The sequence below is a fragment of the Nesoenas mayeri genome, assembly GCF_963082525.1.
Source record: "Nesoenas mayeri genome assembly, chromosome: 4".
Lineage (NCBI taxonomy): Eukaryota > Metazoa > Chordata > Aves > Columbiformes > Columbidae > Nesoenas > Nesoenas mayeri.
Genome location: NC_137540.1, coordinates 41,284,272 through 41,300,538, shown reverse-complemented (window position 1 = coordinate 41,300,538; position 16,267 = coordinate 41,284,272).

The following is a 16,267-nucleotide window of genomic DNA, read 5'->3' as shown; positions in this document are numbered from 1 at the left end:
TGTCCTGTTGTCCAGGTGGGAGAAATAGATATCAGATATCCACACAACATAGGCTCCTCAGCTATGTCCTTCATCAGAGATTTAGTCAATGTCTAGCCCCAGCTATAGTACTTGTTAGCTTTGCCAGTACTAGCCTGTCCTAGTGCTCTGGTATCACACCTGAAATGGAGTGATCGTGTGCTACAACCACACAAATGCCAGAATAGAAAAAGGAATACTTCTAGCAACCATGTAAGAAGTGATAATTTGAAACACAGTATTACAGGCACAGGGTTTCAGGAAAGGAAAAAAGATTTCAGACCAGAATTGCCAGAGAAGGGATTATACATGAATGGTGTAGAAATGGAGTATCTCATAGAAATGTGAAACAGATCATACTATCACCTTTAAATGCATGTTTTTGTATTAAAAATACCCAGGTAAAATGTTTTAATGGACAAGTTTTGCTGGTTTGGGAGGGGGTCTTAGATAAAACACAAGTTACTAGAAAACTAAGCTTGAGAGCCTAATGCCTTATTGGGGCACCGTTTCATGGTTGTTTGGTTTGGTTTTGTTTTGGGTGTTTGTTTGTTTGGTTATTTGTTTGCTATTTGTTTTTGTGTTTGGTGTGGGGTTTTGTGTGTGGGTTTTGTTGTTGTTTCTTTTTTTCTTCTTGTTTTAACAAAAGACACTTTTTTCCCAGCACTAGACTGTATAGACAGCTTCAGCCACTACACTCAACTGAAAGGAGCAAGTTGCTGCCTACCTGTAAACTTCTTTCAGTTTACAACCTTAGCTAATCTTAATAACATTTGTGTTCCTACCAGTATAGAAACATCAAAGGTCTGAAATGTTTTCAAACAGCAAAAGTACATGAATCATACATGTTTAACAAGCTAAATTATTGTGCTTTCCATTCACAGTATGTGTTTATCACGGACAATCATAGTGGACAAAAGCAGAACTTGTCAGAACAAACACTGCAGCATCAAAATCACAGGCCGTGGTTGTGGTGGGGGATTTTAACTTCCCTGATGTTTGTTGGAAGGACTGCTCGGCCAGCCAGACACAGTTCAGGAGTGTCCACCAGTACCTTGACAATAACTTTCTGTTACAGAGGGTGGAGGAGCTGACTAGGAGGGGTGCACTGCTGGATCTCATCCTCACTAACAAGGAGGGTCTGGTTGAAGCGGTAAAGGTTGAGGGCTGCCTTGGTTGCAGCAACCATGAAATGGTGGAGTTTAGGATCTCATGTGGCAGGAACAGAATAGCAAGCAGAATTGCAACCCTGGACTTCAGCAGGGCAAACTTCGGCCTTTTCAAGCAATTGCTGGGGGAAATCCCATGGGCAAGGGTACTTGAAGGTAAAGGGGCCCAAGATGGCTGTTTAGTGTTCAGGGACTACTTCTACCAAGCACAAGATCAGAGCATCTCAACATGTAGGAAGTCAAGGAAGGGAGCCAGGAGACCTGCGAGGTTAAACAGGGAACTGCTGGGCAAACTGAAGTGGAAGAGGAGAATTTATAGATCATGGAAGGAGGGGCTGGCCACTTGGGAAGAATATAAGGCTGTTGTCAGAGGATGTAGGGAGGCAACTAGGAAAGCTAAGGCCTCCTTAGAATTCAACCTTACAAGAGGGGATGAGGACAACAGGAAGAGCTTATTCAAATATATGGCAGATAAAACTAACACCAGAGGCAATATAGGCCCACTGATGAATGAGGTGGGTGCCCTGGTGACAGAAGATAAAGAGAAGGCAGAGTTACTGAATGCCTTCTTTGTCTCTGTCTGCCAGAAGCTGTCCTATGGAAGCCCGTACTACCGAGGCCCCAGAGGAAGTCAGGAAAATGGAGAAGTTTGCCTCGGTTCATGAGGAGTGGGTTTAGGGAGCAAGTAGGCAATCTGGACATCCATAAATCCATGGGTCTGGATGGGATATACACGCAGGTGCTGAGGGAGCTGGTTGAGGTAATTGCTAGACCACTGTCCATCATCTTTGCCAAGTCTTGGCCAATGGGAGAGGTGCCTGAGGACTGAAGGAAAGCAAATGTCACTCCAGTCTTCAAAAAGGGCAAGAAGGAGGACCTGGGTAACTATAGACTGGTCAGTATCACCTCCATCCCTGGAAAGGTGATGGAATGCCATCTCAAGGCACCAAGGGTAAGAGAGTCATTAGGGGCAGTCAACATGGCTTCAGCAAGGGGAAATCATGCTTAACCAACCTCATAGCCTTTTATGGAGGACATAACAAGGTGGCTAGATGATGGCAGAGTGATGGATGTGGTCTACCTTGATTTCAGTAAAGCATTTGACACAGTCTCCCACAGCATCCTTATAGCTAAACTGAGGGAGTGTGGTCTTGATGATCGGGTAGTGAGGTGGACTGTAAACTGGCTGAAGAGAAGAAGCCAGAGAGTCGTGGTCAATGGGGCAGAGTCTGGTTGGAGGCCAAGGGGTAATGGGTTTAAATTGGAACACAAAAGGTTCCACTTAAATTCGAGAAGAAACTTCTTCTCAGTGAGGGTGAGAGAGCACTGGAACAGGCTACCCAGGTGGGTTGTGGAGTCTACTTCTCTGGAGACATTCAAAACCCACCTGGACACATTCCTGTGTAGCCTCATCTAAGTGTTCCTGCTCCAGCAGGGGGATTGGACTAGGTGGTCTTTTGAGGTACCTTCCAATCCCCAACATTCTGTCATTCCTTCCTCCCTTCCTTCCTTCCTTCTTGCCTTCCTGCCTTCCTTCCTTTCTCAGCCTACTACTTTATCTGATTGTAGGAAAAAATTAATAGAGGATTTTGATTTTGTGTGTCTGTGATTTACTAAATCCTCAAACAATGCCTTTTAAATATCTACTTGATTACATGTTCAAATCTTGTCCTCTGATGGTGTTCAAATGCCTTAAGTTGTGGCAACAACAGTAGCTGGGAGTTTATCTTCCAGTTTCATGAACCAAAAATAGACATTGCAGTGAGACTTAATAAGAATGTGATTCTCAGGAAGATGTGTCTCTGTTAGAGAGTAAGGCAGCTGATTAGCTGATGGTTTGGTTACAGAAACACTTTAGTGTGTTTCTTAAGTCATTCGCTAGATTGTTCCCTGATACTATGCTTGTTTCGGCTCCTCTGATCATTTCCTTTTGGAGGAAACTCAGCTAGAACGTGTTCCCCAGGGATGCACTGAATGTTCCCCAACTAGTAATGGTCATTTGGTCAACAGGTCCTTCCAACTTAAATATTCAAGGAATGGATGTAACTTACTCCACAGTATTTAATTTGGTAGAACCATTCCTCTCTGGATTGTGTTATCTGCTAATGCAGACTTGAACTCTCTATTTTACAGTGCATGGCCACAAGACTGAATCCTTACTGGGTTTTTAGAGGCCACCATACCACAGTGCTCCAATCCTTAAGGGTTTTTCTTGTAACATGTCTGCCCTCTGAACATGAGAGTACTGTAAACAAGAAGTATGTGTTTGAAATGTGCCACTACAGATATTCATGGCATATAGCTCTAAGGAAATAAGAGTTCTTGTCTTGTTTGCTCATAAATCTGAAAATCCCTCTCTGTGAAGGAAATCTCTTCATACATACACAGGCAATATACAGACAAGGCAAATTTCACTAAATATTGATCTGACCCCAAGGCATTCTGTTTAAAATTTTGTGTGGACAATCATTCATGTACAGGAAAAATAAAGAGTGAAACTACTACCAGTCTCTGACTATTTCATACTGTGAAACTTGACTTCAGGATTTTTAGGCCATGTTCCCACAAAACAGCAGGAAACAATGTGAGAAATAGTAAATTATTTTATTTAATACTATACTGAAAATCACCACTCTTTGCATCTACAGAAAATAGTCATTTCTCACACCATTTTATTTTTATTGGCTAGTTTCTGGTTTGTTTATTTTTAATTATCTGTGCTTTGACCTCAGATCATTCATTATTTCTCTGCAAAACAAGGTAGACCTCAATGATTTTTCTCCTGACTTAATAAATATTAAGAAGAATGTGAAGTAATACTTAAAAATCTCCATATGAACATCAGTCAAAGCTACCTTCTGTGGGTAATGAGAGTTGGAAGAGGTGGTGGTTTCAAGCATGTATGGCATTATTTAAAGTGTTTTACAGTGGTCCTTTTTTTCTCCCATTCAAAATATAGGACCAGAACTACTTAAATAATAACTCCTTAGGTACTCACCTAACCAGAAAAATTGGGAAAGGAAGTTACCTTGTTCACTGAACAATCAGGCTTTTTTTTTTCCTGCATCTATAGAAATACTTTGTTCAGCATTATATGATCTATTTTAATCCATAGACACAGAAAACAAAGAAGAACCCTAAAACTAATAATAAGGAATTAGCTATTTTAATGCAAAAGTCCAATGCATTCACCCAGCAAATCTAAGGGCCAGTTAGATCTTCCTCCATTGCTCTGAAGGATATTTAGATTTTCCTAGAAGAGTCCTATCTGCTCAGTCAAATATGCTGGAATAAGTTGCTCTGGATACCCTATAGTGACGTTCTTTGTCTTCACATGAATTATTTAAATATCTTGAAACAGGAACCAGAAACCAAGCAAATGGCTTTGTCAAAGACTACCGCATAACATACACTTTTCTTTTGGCTAAATGAGTATTTAAATATTTTATAAGCAGTTGAAGAGTTCCACATACAAAAATTGAAATTGCAGGAGGAACACCCATATTCTAATGATAGAATGATTTATGCCAAGTGGAGCAATATCAACAAGAGATTGAGATTTTTTTTTCCCTCAGAACAAATTACTATCTTGCAAACAGATCCTTTCTTAAGTGTGAGAAATACAGATTCAAATACCCCAAACAGAGGACAGTACTTTCACCTGTCCAAAAGGTCTACCTATAGTAACAGAAAGCAGCTGGTACTGTTCCCTTATGAAACAGAGTCTATAGAACCGTTTTAAACAAATGTACTTTGGTGAACTCCAACTTAAGTCACAAGTATCTCTGAACAATTTAAAAGTTAAGTAATCAGACAACAGGAAATTAACTAGTGAATAAAAATTGTGCTATTCACTTCAGCAGAAGCAAAAATAAACCATAAACTTTTATTACAATAATAAAATATTTTAAATGTGCTTTCTTAATTTTATTTTGTATTAACTATGATTATTAATTTTAAAATACTTTCCTTTAAAATCTAACATATTTTTAAGCACTAAATGCAGGTACTAAGAGCACAGAGATACCTAGGTACTCATCTTATTAGAAATAAACTTTCCTATAAGATGCTGTCAGATCACTGAGTATGCAGCAAACCATAATCTTATTTCCATACTGTCTTAGACTTTGTCATATATATGGACATCAATTTTCTTTCGTCTAGAGAAATCTTTCTTATTATATTGAATTACAACAAAATTTTTGTGGGGGAGATTTTTTCAGTTTAAGATTTCTTTCTGATAAAAAAACAGTCTTACTGACAAGGGCTTGTTAGTGGTTAGCTCTTACAGTAGTGTGTTTTCTAAATAAGAACATCTGTTTTGCAATCACTCTCTACTTGCAGGGTGAACTACTGTAGTCTGATTTCTAAACGCAAAATTGTCTCAAGAATTCTCATGCACTTCTCATCAAGAGTTGATGAACCTATTTTCCTAGGTTCTGAGGGAAGGCCACAGTAATTCTGCCTTTCACACTGTTGTAGAGGACTGCTCAGTCCAAAATAGCATTACCGGTGTCCTCAGTGTCTGTTAACACTGCTAGAAATACAAGCTACACAGGTTAACATTCACGCTCTTTCTCTACAAAAATGTCAATAATACCCACCTATGACCTGATGAAAATATCCTTTCTACCTATCGTTAAGTAAGGTTGTAACCTTCCCTGTGGTTAAAATATGCATGGACCAGGATTGCAAGTTAAATATAGTAATATTTGGAAACACATTTTAAAAGCCAGTGTAAAAAAAAAAAAAAAAATTCATTAATGTCCTGCTCAAAAGTAAATAAACAAATTAATATTGCATTGAACGTATTTAACTTGAAAATTTTCACACCTGCAGCAGGAAACTTGTGTGTGTAAGCCTGTCAGTAGAGCACAGGGTGCTGGTAACATTTCCCAAAAGGATCATTTGGGAAGAAAAGCTTCTTGGAAGAACACCCTGCATGTACCTTCAAAATGCCAGTCAAATTTCTTTCTCTGTTCCTTCCTGTGTAGCTGATCTCTTTGTCTGTGTCTTGTTAAGAAAGTGTGACACAGAGCATGGAGAAGAGAGATACAAGGAGGGCTGACTTCAATCTTTACATAAGTGACATCAGCAGTCTGGAAAAAGCCAACACAAAGCATATCAAGTACCGTGAGTGTCCCTCTGATTGACAGGGTATGCACTTCTGCTGGAAGTGACATTTTGTGGCTGTGGAGACTTCTTACTCCTACACAATAAGTGCTGGCCTTCTACAGGGCAGGAAGGTGCTCCCCTGTTGAAGATTCACCTCTTTTTAAAATAAGAAATACTCTAAATCTGCTAATACCCAGTGTGCTTTGTTAGTTTTTCAGTTTACATAATTTATGCTAAAAAATGGCTGAGATTTTAAACTTACCTCAATTTTTAAGATTCTTCACTCACCAGTGAGTTTTCAGCTGGGCTTTTTATTAGCAATAGATTTATTAATTTAGCCTCATAGAAACAATCCAGTCATAATATTTTTTTCTTTAAATTGCTGAGCGTTAAAAGGAGAGAAAATATGGAGCTGTTATCGGTTACTGATGTAATGTCATAACAGATACTATATTACATGATTTATAATGTTACAGAAAATTGCTTCTTCTTTATAAAGACTCATCTTCCTCAGAAAAAAAATACAAATTACTTCAGCTAAAATGACAGACACCTGTGCTTTTTTCAGAATCAATAAAAGCGATATTCCTACCATGTGCGGCATATAGCCCCAGATCAGGGAAAACAATCAGATCATCTCAGAAAAATCAGTGTTTATCTGTCAGCTATTGATCTACAAAAAACATGTAGCATGAAGCAATAATACAGTAGTACCTTCAAAGACCATATGACTGTGATTCTGTGCCAGATATACCTTTGTATTATAGATCATCCTATACCACTTAAATGGAACTCTTTATATGTATAAGAATCATCTGGCTCGTGCACACTTCTTAGAGTGGTGTATAGACTTTGGCGCCGGGCTCAGATCCTAGGTGACATCAGGTCCCATGCGGTTGTGTACAGAATACTTTTTGTAAACTTTGAAACCCCTGAAACTATGAGTTAATGAAAGTATTAACAGAATCTTAACTAGATCATTCTAAACATGCTTCTGTAATAATAATACTGTTTTCTTCCAGAGGGAGAAATCAAGAACTGGACACCATTAGGGTGGCATTTATTTATTTACTAACAGGAGAGGTGTTACAATCAAAAATGAGAAAACGGGTTTAACCACCAGTAAGTGTGCAAAGAATTCAGGAAAATAGCACACAAAGGGTATGTTCTGTACTGAAAGTTGAGAGACAGGGAACAAGAATAAGTCAAATGGAATGATATGAAATAGCCTGAGCCTGCCTGTCTCTGTGTTGTCATGGCATTCTCAAGGATTTCGGTATGCTAATTCACTTTTTTTTTTCTCTGTTCTGATTTTAGCCACTCATATTTACAGCTGCATTTGTCTAACTTTTTCTTATTATTTTCAATTTTTAGTATGATGTTTCCTTTTGTGAAGGCTGTCACATACCTATCATTTGAAGACTGTCTAACTTTTAAAGCTTAGACAATGGCTGATACCACCCTGCTGGCCTGGAAGAGTTAGATGTGTCAAAAGAACAGTTTTGTTTCCACACTCAGCCACCTTTTAGCCTTCCTGAAATGGTTGTCAAGAGTCTAAATAATGATGGACAATTTTATGACATTTGTCTACCTGGAATTTTACACTCAGAACTTTTTCTGTTTATTACTTAACAAGAAGTAATAATAATAACTCTCCTACAAGCTATTCAATTATCAGGTCTCTATTAACTTCCAATTTTAATTTAACAGAAGACTGTTTAGCAAAGTTAAGTCCCATTTTTATGAATAATTGCTACTTCTTTTTCATTTCACTCTTTTTCATCCTTTCTTATTTGTAACCACACAAGGAAAACAAAAACCCACCATCTTTTGTCATTCCTCATGTTGAACATTTTTCAAGTTCATTATCCAGTTGCAGTTCTATGAATTTTGACTCTACATAGTGCTAAGTCTTTTGGTCTATGCAGTATTATACATTTTTCAGGTATCTTTCATTCTAGTTGAATGCATAATCAGAATGAGCAGGGCTCTTACTGTAGCTTTTTAACCAAACCCATCCTGTGAATTCTGTCTGCAAACAAGAATAGCAAATTTCTATTCTAACAGGACTGCTTAAAATTACAATAAGGAAAAAATGAGAAAGAAAAGGAAGTCTTCATGAGAGATTGCAATGTAAGCTTTTTGTTTCTATCACACTGCACCAATTCTAAAAACAAAACAGCAGCAGATTTTGTAGACATGGTCTTAGGTAATTGCATGCATAGTTCACAGAGAAATCAACCTGAAATTTCATAAACCAAGCAACACTTTAACAATGCAGAGAAAATGAGTGAAGTGTATTCAGTTCACTACTGAATTGCTGGGTAGCAGAATAGAATAAAATTGAAGGATGCATAGTAGATTTGTAATAAAATATTGCATTTTTGATTAGATGCCATTTAAGCAGGGAGAATATGATATAAAGACTAATTTCTTAATGAGTTATAGGCAGTGAGGAACTTGCCATCAAAGTCAACGAGGAGGTGACATTCAACTCATATAGGGAGTATACTGGTTTAATGTGGGCATAGAAGAAAAATATAACATTATCAAAAAAGATTTTTTTAAAGTCTGTCACAAAGTAGGTAATGAGTGACCCATCCAGGTTCTTCTGCACTGTCAAAACCTTTTGGTTTACTACTGCTGTTCCAACATACAGCGTAGAAAATCTTGCGGTTTAGGGTGTAAGTCAGTCATTAAGCCTGCAAACACACCTGGTTTCAACAGTTTTGACAGGATCAGTTTTCACTGAAATATGAAATCTTGCAAATATCAACATGTTTAAACAATCAGGTCAATTAATGGGAATTTTCTTCTGAAAGAAAACTGGAAAGGAGACCAACAATACTGGTACAAGGCACAGTTATACATTAAGAATATTATGTTTTCTCCTGCATCCATCTTTTTATGATCTTTGTGCATTCAAATTCCATTTTCCTCATCAATTCAAGCTCTTGCCATTGTATCTAGTTATTTTAGGTGGGTATAAGCATATGACAAACAACAAATTAGTTTATGTATGCCTACTCTGGAAATTCTCTGCTATCTCTTACAAACCATTTGGAACTGTTCTGAAGTGGAAACAGTATTGCATCAGAAATATAGCGTCAAGGTGTAGTCCCCTCATTTGTGTTAGAAAAAGAGACTAGTGACAGGACTTCTCTTCTTCCCCTTTTCCTATTGTGTTCTGTGGACAAACCACCAGATCCAGTTATGACTGAAGTTGTATTGTTTTTATCTTCTGTTAATGTCCATTCAGTTTATTATCTGGTGTCAGAAAATACAGTTTTAAAGACTAGAAAACACTAAATAACAATAGACAAACCTTCCTCCAGGAAATGGCTTGGCTCTCTCAGCCCTTGAGTGCTCTCATTCCCTATGCAGTGCCCCAGTTTTTCTCCAGTTCTCTTGATCTGAAAAATGGGGTTGCAGACCTGCAAAGAAGGTATAGTCCTGTGCTGTCCTGGAGTGCTAGTACCAAAGCTCTTCAGTAGACAGGTGAGGAGAAAAGAGGAAGGACTGTCTCCCTGTACATTTTCCTCATTTTTTTGCAGTTATGATTCAACAAACACAACCAAGCAATGGTTCAGACACAGTTCTGTTTTTCATTAAAAGCTCAGGATTTAATTCGGATTCAGCATAACTGAATTCTTCATTCCATCTATTCTTGAAAGAGTATTTTGTATCTTCTTTTTTTAAGAGATTCAGTTCTCATCCTTTCTTCCTATTTGAAAAAAACTAATTTTTTATCTCCCAAGTAAGTTCTGCCACAGTTTTTCTCTTTGATCGCCTGTGGAAAAGAGAGGGAAAGCCAAACTGAAGTTAGTAGTCCAAAAGATCTCCAAAACTGGACAGAGGTTTCATTAATGCTGCAACAAAATCTGTTTTTAAACTTCAGTCAATGCTATAGGCATTAGTGTGACTTCTAAATGAACTGAATAAAATAAACAGAAAACTGTAATAAAGGTAATAAAACCTAAGTTCAAGTTTCGAGATCTTGTCAAGTAACCTATCCTAATCAACATGGCTTCTTTTTTTTCTGCAAATAGGTGGTAGTCAGGCTTCCTTTTGCTTGCTGTCAACATCACCTGAAAAACAGTAAACATCTTGTGGTTACTATTTATTGTGAATCACAGCCAAACTATGTCTTGTTTACTACAGCTATCAGTTTTACAAAACAGGAGAAAATGGTTTCACCTCTTACAGTCAGTCTATTGAAATGAACTTGCGAAAGGGTGTATGAAAATGTAGAGTTTTAATACCTAAAGTGGTTAGATAACTCTTGTTATCTATGAGGGGTTTTTTCACTTTGTTTGAAAATATTACAAACCCCAAGAGTTTTGACTGTAGAGCAATAGCTCAGTAAAAGTGGACTCATGATGTTCTCGAGAGACCAGTGAATCTCTTGTTTTGTTATGTAAAACAGTACTGTATTTTCCCTTCCTCTCATGAAACATCAAGATTTACAATTCTTACCCCATCTGATGTTAATAAAAAAAGATAATATCAATACCATTATTTTCCAGGTCTTCCAAAATCTATGCTTACTAAAAAATCTCTAGTTACCTGCAATTGTGGTGTGTTTGTGTAGAGGATTTTTTATGCTTTTGCCTTAAGAAATTGGTGATTCTGAACATTGTGTCCAAAGCCTGAATGGATTCAGGGTAACGAACAGTTTTGTTAGCAGTGTTAACGCCAAACAACATGTCCATGGACAGAATACTGGACTTTATGCCAAGAGCCTTCCAGCCATGCTTTCTCATAACACCAGCCCTTCTCACTGGAAAAGAGCAGTCTTTTGTGAGACCTGTCCAGGAGCAACAGCTGTTTCAGAAGGATCAAAGTAAGAGTGACATGTACACTGGTCTTCTGCTTAAAGGAATTATTCCTGACAGCACTACCAATTAATGTTATTCATATGTTAAATACAGTAGCTCAAGAAGTTTGCATTTTCTAGTAAAGTCAGGGATATGCTTGATGAGTTCATTAGCCAAAGATTTACGTAGCTTACTGTCAGTGAGAGAAAAAAACACTAAAGCCTTCACTAAGCCTATTTCTTTATCTGCAGTAAGTTGTATGCTGTAACCATTTAATTTGATTATTGCTATCTGTACTGAGCCATTGATTAATGTTATTATAAGATAAATTTATGCTAATTTCATTAAAAGTCTACTGTTTATCTATTAGCATTTTCTTCTGGTCTTTCATGATTTGAAAAACATTGGTTGGGATTCCTAGGTGAGTGTTCAGCTCCAAAGTTGCTTAAACACACTTAGCTGAGATTTTACAGCCTCAATTCTAATGTTGCCTCACCTTTCAGATTGTATTACTTCTTAATATAGTGCTTTCACAGTAACACAAGACAGTTTGGAGAAAGTGATGATACACAAGCTACTAGAGAAGCTGTAAGGCAATAAAGGGAATTTCTAAACTTCACATTGGCCATACAACCTTACAGAGTCTATTTTCAAAACAGATGTTGTGTCTACATGATGGATTCAGTCTGCTCTCTCTTCTCTCCACCACACAATTCTGTCTCAAGACAAACTTTGATCACATACTATTCTTTCCTCCATTCATCTTCCTGACTCTTCTTTACAAAAAAGGCTGAGACACACTTGTGGCCTAGATGGGAGGTGTGATGTGGTCTGGTTAGGCCATCAGCCTGAAATGTTCAGGATTAGTATTTTGGGAAGCACCTAAGAATGTCTCACTTCATAGTTCACCTGTAGTCTTAGGTTCTAAGTACCTAAATCTGGTTTAGATTTTCCATACGATTAGTCTTTTAAATATCAGTAGAAGTGCACAATGTAGAGAAGCAAGCAGAGATTCTAGATTGCGTTCTGAAAGAAATACAATTATGCTAGCATTAAAAAGTCTTGGAGTAATTAGCAGGGAAAATCAGTGGTAATATTAGCTTGGGTGAAGTGACACTCTTTGTCTCACTTCTGTGCCTGTCAAAATTATGGAGAAAATTATTCTGGGAGTTATTGAAAAACATCTGAATGGCAATATAGTAACTGGTCCCATCCAGCATGAGTTCATGAGGGAAAAGTCTTGCTTGACCAACTTAATTTCTTTCTACAAGAAGGTTACCCACCCAGTTGACCAGGGGATAACTGTTGATGTGATCTTTTTGGATTACAGTAAAGCCTTTGATACTACCTGTCACAGTATCCTTCTGGACAAAATGTCCAGCATACAGCTGGATAAACACACAATGCAGTGGGTGAGCAAATGGCTGATGGGACAGGCTCAAAGTGTTCTAGTAAATGGGGTTATGTCAGGCTAGTGACCAGTCAAGCAGGGTTCTGCAGGGATCCATATTATGGCCAGCACTCTTCAATGTCTTTATAAATTACTTAGATTCAGGACTTGATGGATTGCTTAGTAAGTTTACTGATGACAGAAAATTGGGGGGAGCTGTTGACACTCTCAAGGGCAGAGAGGCCCTGCAAAGGGGTCTGAACAAATTGGAGAACGGGGCAAGCACCAACTGCATGAAGTTTAACAAAAGCAAGTACCAGTTTTTGCACCTGGGACACAGCAACCTTGGCTGTACATACAGACTGGGGGGCAAGATACTGGAAAGCAGCTCTGCAGAGAGGGATCTGGGGTTTCTGGTCAATGACAAGTTGAACATGAGACAACAGTGTGCCCTGGCAGCCAAGAGGACCAATTGTGTCCTGGGTGCATCCAGCACAGGGTGCATTGCCAGCTGGGCGAGGGAGGTGATTGTCCCGCTCTGCTCTGCACTTGTACGGCCTCGCCTGGAGCACTGTGTGCAGTTCTGGGCAACACAGGATAAAAAGGATATAAAGCTACTGGAGAGTGTCCAGAAGAGGGCTATGAAATTGGTGAAGGGTATGGAGGGGAAGCCATATGAGGAGTGGCTAAAGTCACTTGGTTTGTTCAGCCTGGAGAAGAGGAGACTGAGGGGAGAACTCATCATGGCCTACAGCTTTCTCACAAGGGGAGGAGGAAGGGCAGGTGCCAATCTCTTATCCCTGGTAACCAATAGAATCCAAGGGAATGGCAGGAAGATGTGCCAGGTTTAGGTTGGACATTAGGAAAAGATTCTTCACACAGAAGATGGTGGAGCACTGGAACAGGCTCCCCAGGGAGGCAGTCATGGGCCCAAGCCTGACAGCATTCAAGAAGCCTTTGGACAATGCCCTCAGACACACAATATGAATTTTGGGCTTGCCAAATGTAGAGACAGGAGCTGGACTTGATGATCCTTGTGGTTCCCTTCAAACTCAGGACATTCTATGATCCTATGCTGTTGCAGGTATACTGCCTCTGATCTCTGCCCTTTTGTGGAGACTGGTACAGTTGTAGTGCAGACTCTGGAAACTATAACTATACGATATTTAAGGCTGTTATCTTCTATTTTACTTTGGTAGCCAGTGCACTCCAGTACTTTCTCTGTTTATTCTTTCTGCCCTCTGCCTCTCTTCGTGGCAGTGTTATTTATGTGTTGCTAGGATGCTGGCATGCTGGTAAAAGGAGGGAGAAAATTCACAGCTGTCTCTCACATATGCCAAGACCTTTAAGGCAGAATCTAAGTAGCTAGAGAGATATATATTTACTAAATTGGGACCAAGAGGATATGTTCGAAGTGTCCTGAAATATAAAGTTTGACCCCTTGGAAAGACAAGCAGCTTTTCAAATGCAAACATCCTCAGCAGAAAGTTTAAAGGAAGCAAGACAAGGCAGAGACGTCTGAACATTGTTTGGGGATATTACATCTGCACATGGAATGGAAGAGCACCATTTAAGTGCAGAGAGTGAGACAAATCATCTGGCTCAGAAAGAAAAAAAGAGCATACTTGCATCTGATATGGAAAACTCAACACCACAGTAAAGTTCACAGGTTAAATTTAGGGTGCCTTTTTGAAAAAATAAAAGGTTTATTAACTCCTTATCATTAAAACTCTTCCCTTTTTGGTGCAGCTTTGGACTAACATCTTTGTGAATAGTTTGTTCTCTGTTGCACTGAAAGGTTTTATATGGAAACAGAGGTAGTTTACTGCCAAATTTGAATCAAGCATCTAGCTCTGAAGAGTACAACCCCACAGACAGAGAAGAGTGTGAACAAATGTGGAAGGTGATTAGAAAGAAAAGAACACTAACTTTTAATATGCAGGCAATAAAGCATGCCATATTTTACAACATACAAATTTAAATCATGTTTCATTCCTGTTATGTGCAGGACGAAATCCTGCTACTATAAAAGCCAATGGTTGATTTGCTACTGATTTGGATAGAAGTTTTTGAAAGGCTGGAGAACAATCTTGGATCTAAAATGAATGGTGAGGACTGTAGCCAAATTCATCTAGAATTCAAAGGGACAGTATGTGTGGTTTCCTCATGCTTTATTATTAAAGCAAATAAATTTAAAAAACAAGGGTCATGATAGAGATCCTTGAGAATGAGTTTTATCTTAAACTTTACTAAATTGAAATCAGCAGCAGACACAGAATATTTAAAATTCAAACAGATACACTTATATCCTATCAGAAATGAGAGAGATAATACCGTTAAATTTTCATTAAAATACATTATGTGAATTGTAACCAGTATAATGTACACAAAGCATTATCTTTCAAACAAAAAGCAATACAAATAAACCAAAGAATTTTGTAAATTATCTGCATGTCAAATATGTGGAATGCAACAAATCAATATATTTTATCAGTGAAAAAACACCTAAGAGCTGCAAAACAATTCATTATGTACATAATTCAGTATAGCTCCCATAAATGTAATAGCTTATGTTCCTTGCATCTTTGCATTTGCTTGACATCTAAAATGGAATTGTTCATACTGGTTAAAAAACAAGCAAACAAAACAAAACAAAAAAACCTCTCCAAGAAACAACAAACAAAAGAGGAAAATCAAAAAAGGGAATATATTTATCTATCCTGATATGATTTGAATATATACTTAAAATGTCTGGTTTGTAGTCTGAGTATATCCAATTTGAAAGAAGTCTTTCACACAAAGAGGAAATTAAAGAGCAGATTGCTAAATGGGATATAAACATGATTTCACTCAGGCTTGCTAATATGTCAGGCTGAAAGTCGACACTCTCCATTACTTAAAATTATTCTAAACAGTGCATGTCAAATATTTCAGACATTATTGAAAATGGCTGTGACAGAAAATGTAAAAGGAGTCTACATATATTCAGCATGGCCTTATTGTCTGAATGTGTGAATCTCTACACTGACACAAAATTGCTACCCTGTCAGCATGTAAAAGGACGGATCATTTCATCTCTTTAGTGATGAAGTTTCAAATCCACAAAGCACAAGCTATCAGTCCTTTGAGATGATTATGATGCCTCGAACCTGACAGCTTGCGCTGACAGCTTTCACAAATTCTGGAAATCAAATTGTTCCTGCATCTAACAGAAGAAGGCAGGTGTGTACAAAACAGAAATGGATGAGGCTAAACATGAGGATAGTGTGATCTCTATGTTCAGTATAATTGTTAAAAGTTATACCAGGGAAAATCATAGATTTTGATTTTGAACCTCTTCGTGATATACACAGATGAGGGCACCAATAACCCATATGGGTAAAAGGTTTGCCAGGAAAGGAATATCAAGATAAACAGATGGCTGTACCATTGCCATATGGCTCCTCGGAAATTGGAGGACGCTATGGCATTTTGCCACAAGATAGATCTAGTGTTATTTCTGTGCCAATATTTTAAGCAATGCAAGGAAGGAATACATAACTATCTGCAATTAGCTGTGTTATGTAAATATAAAAAATAATAACTGTTTTATGGGAAATTTTGTAGACTGACATTTCTGAAATGCAGATAGCAATCCCTTGGAAAACTATTTTCTTCAACTCTTTATTTTTTGCACTCTTTACTCAGGAAAATGTCTTAAATAAACTGAGTTGCTGTGCTGATGAAGCTTAATTTCACAGTTTATCTCCCTGTACAGA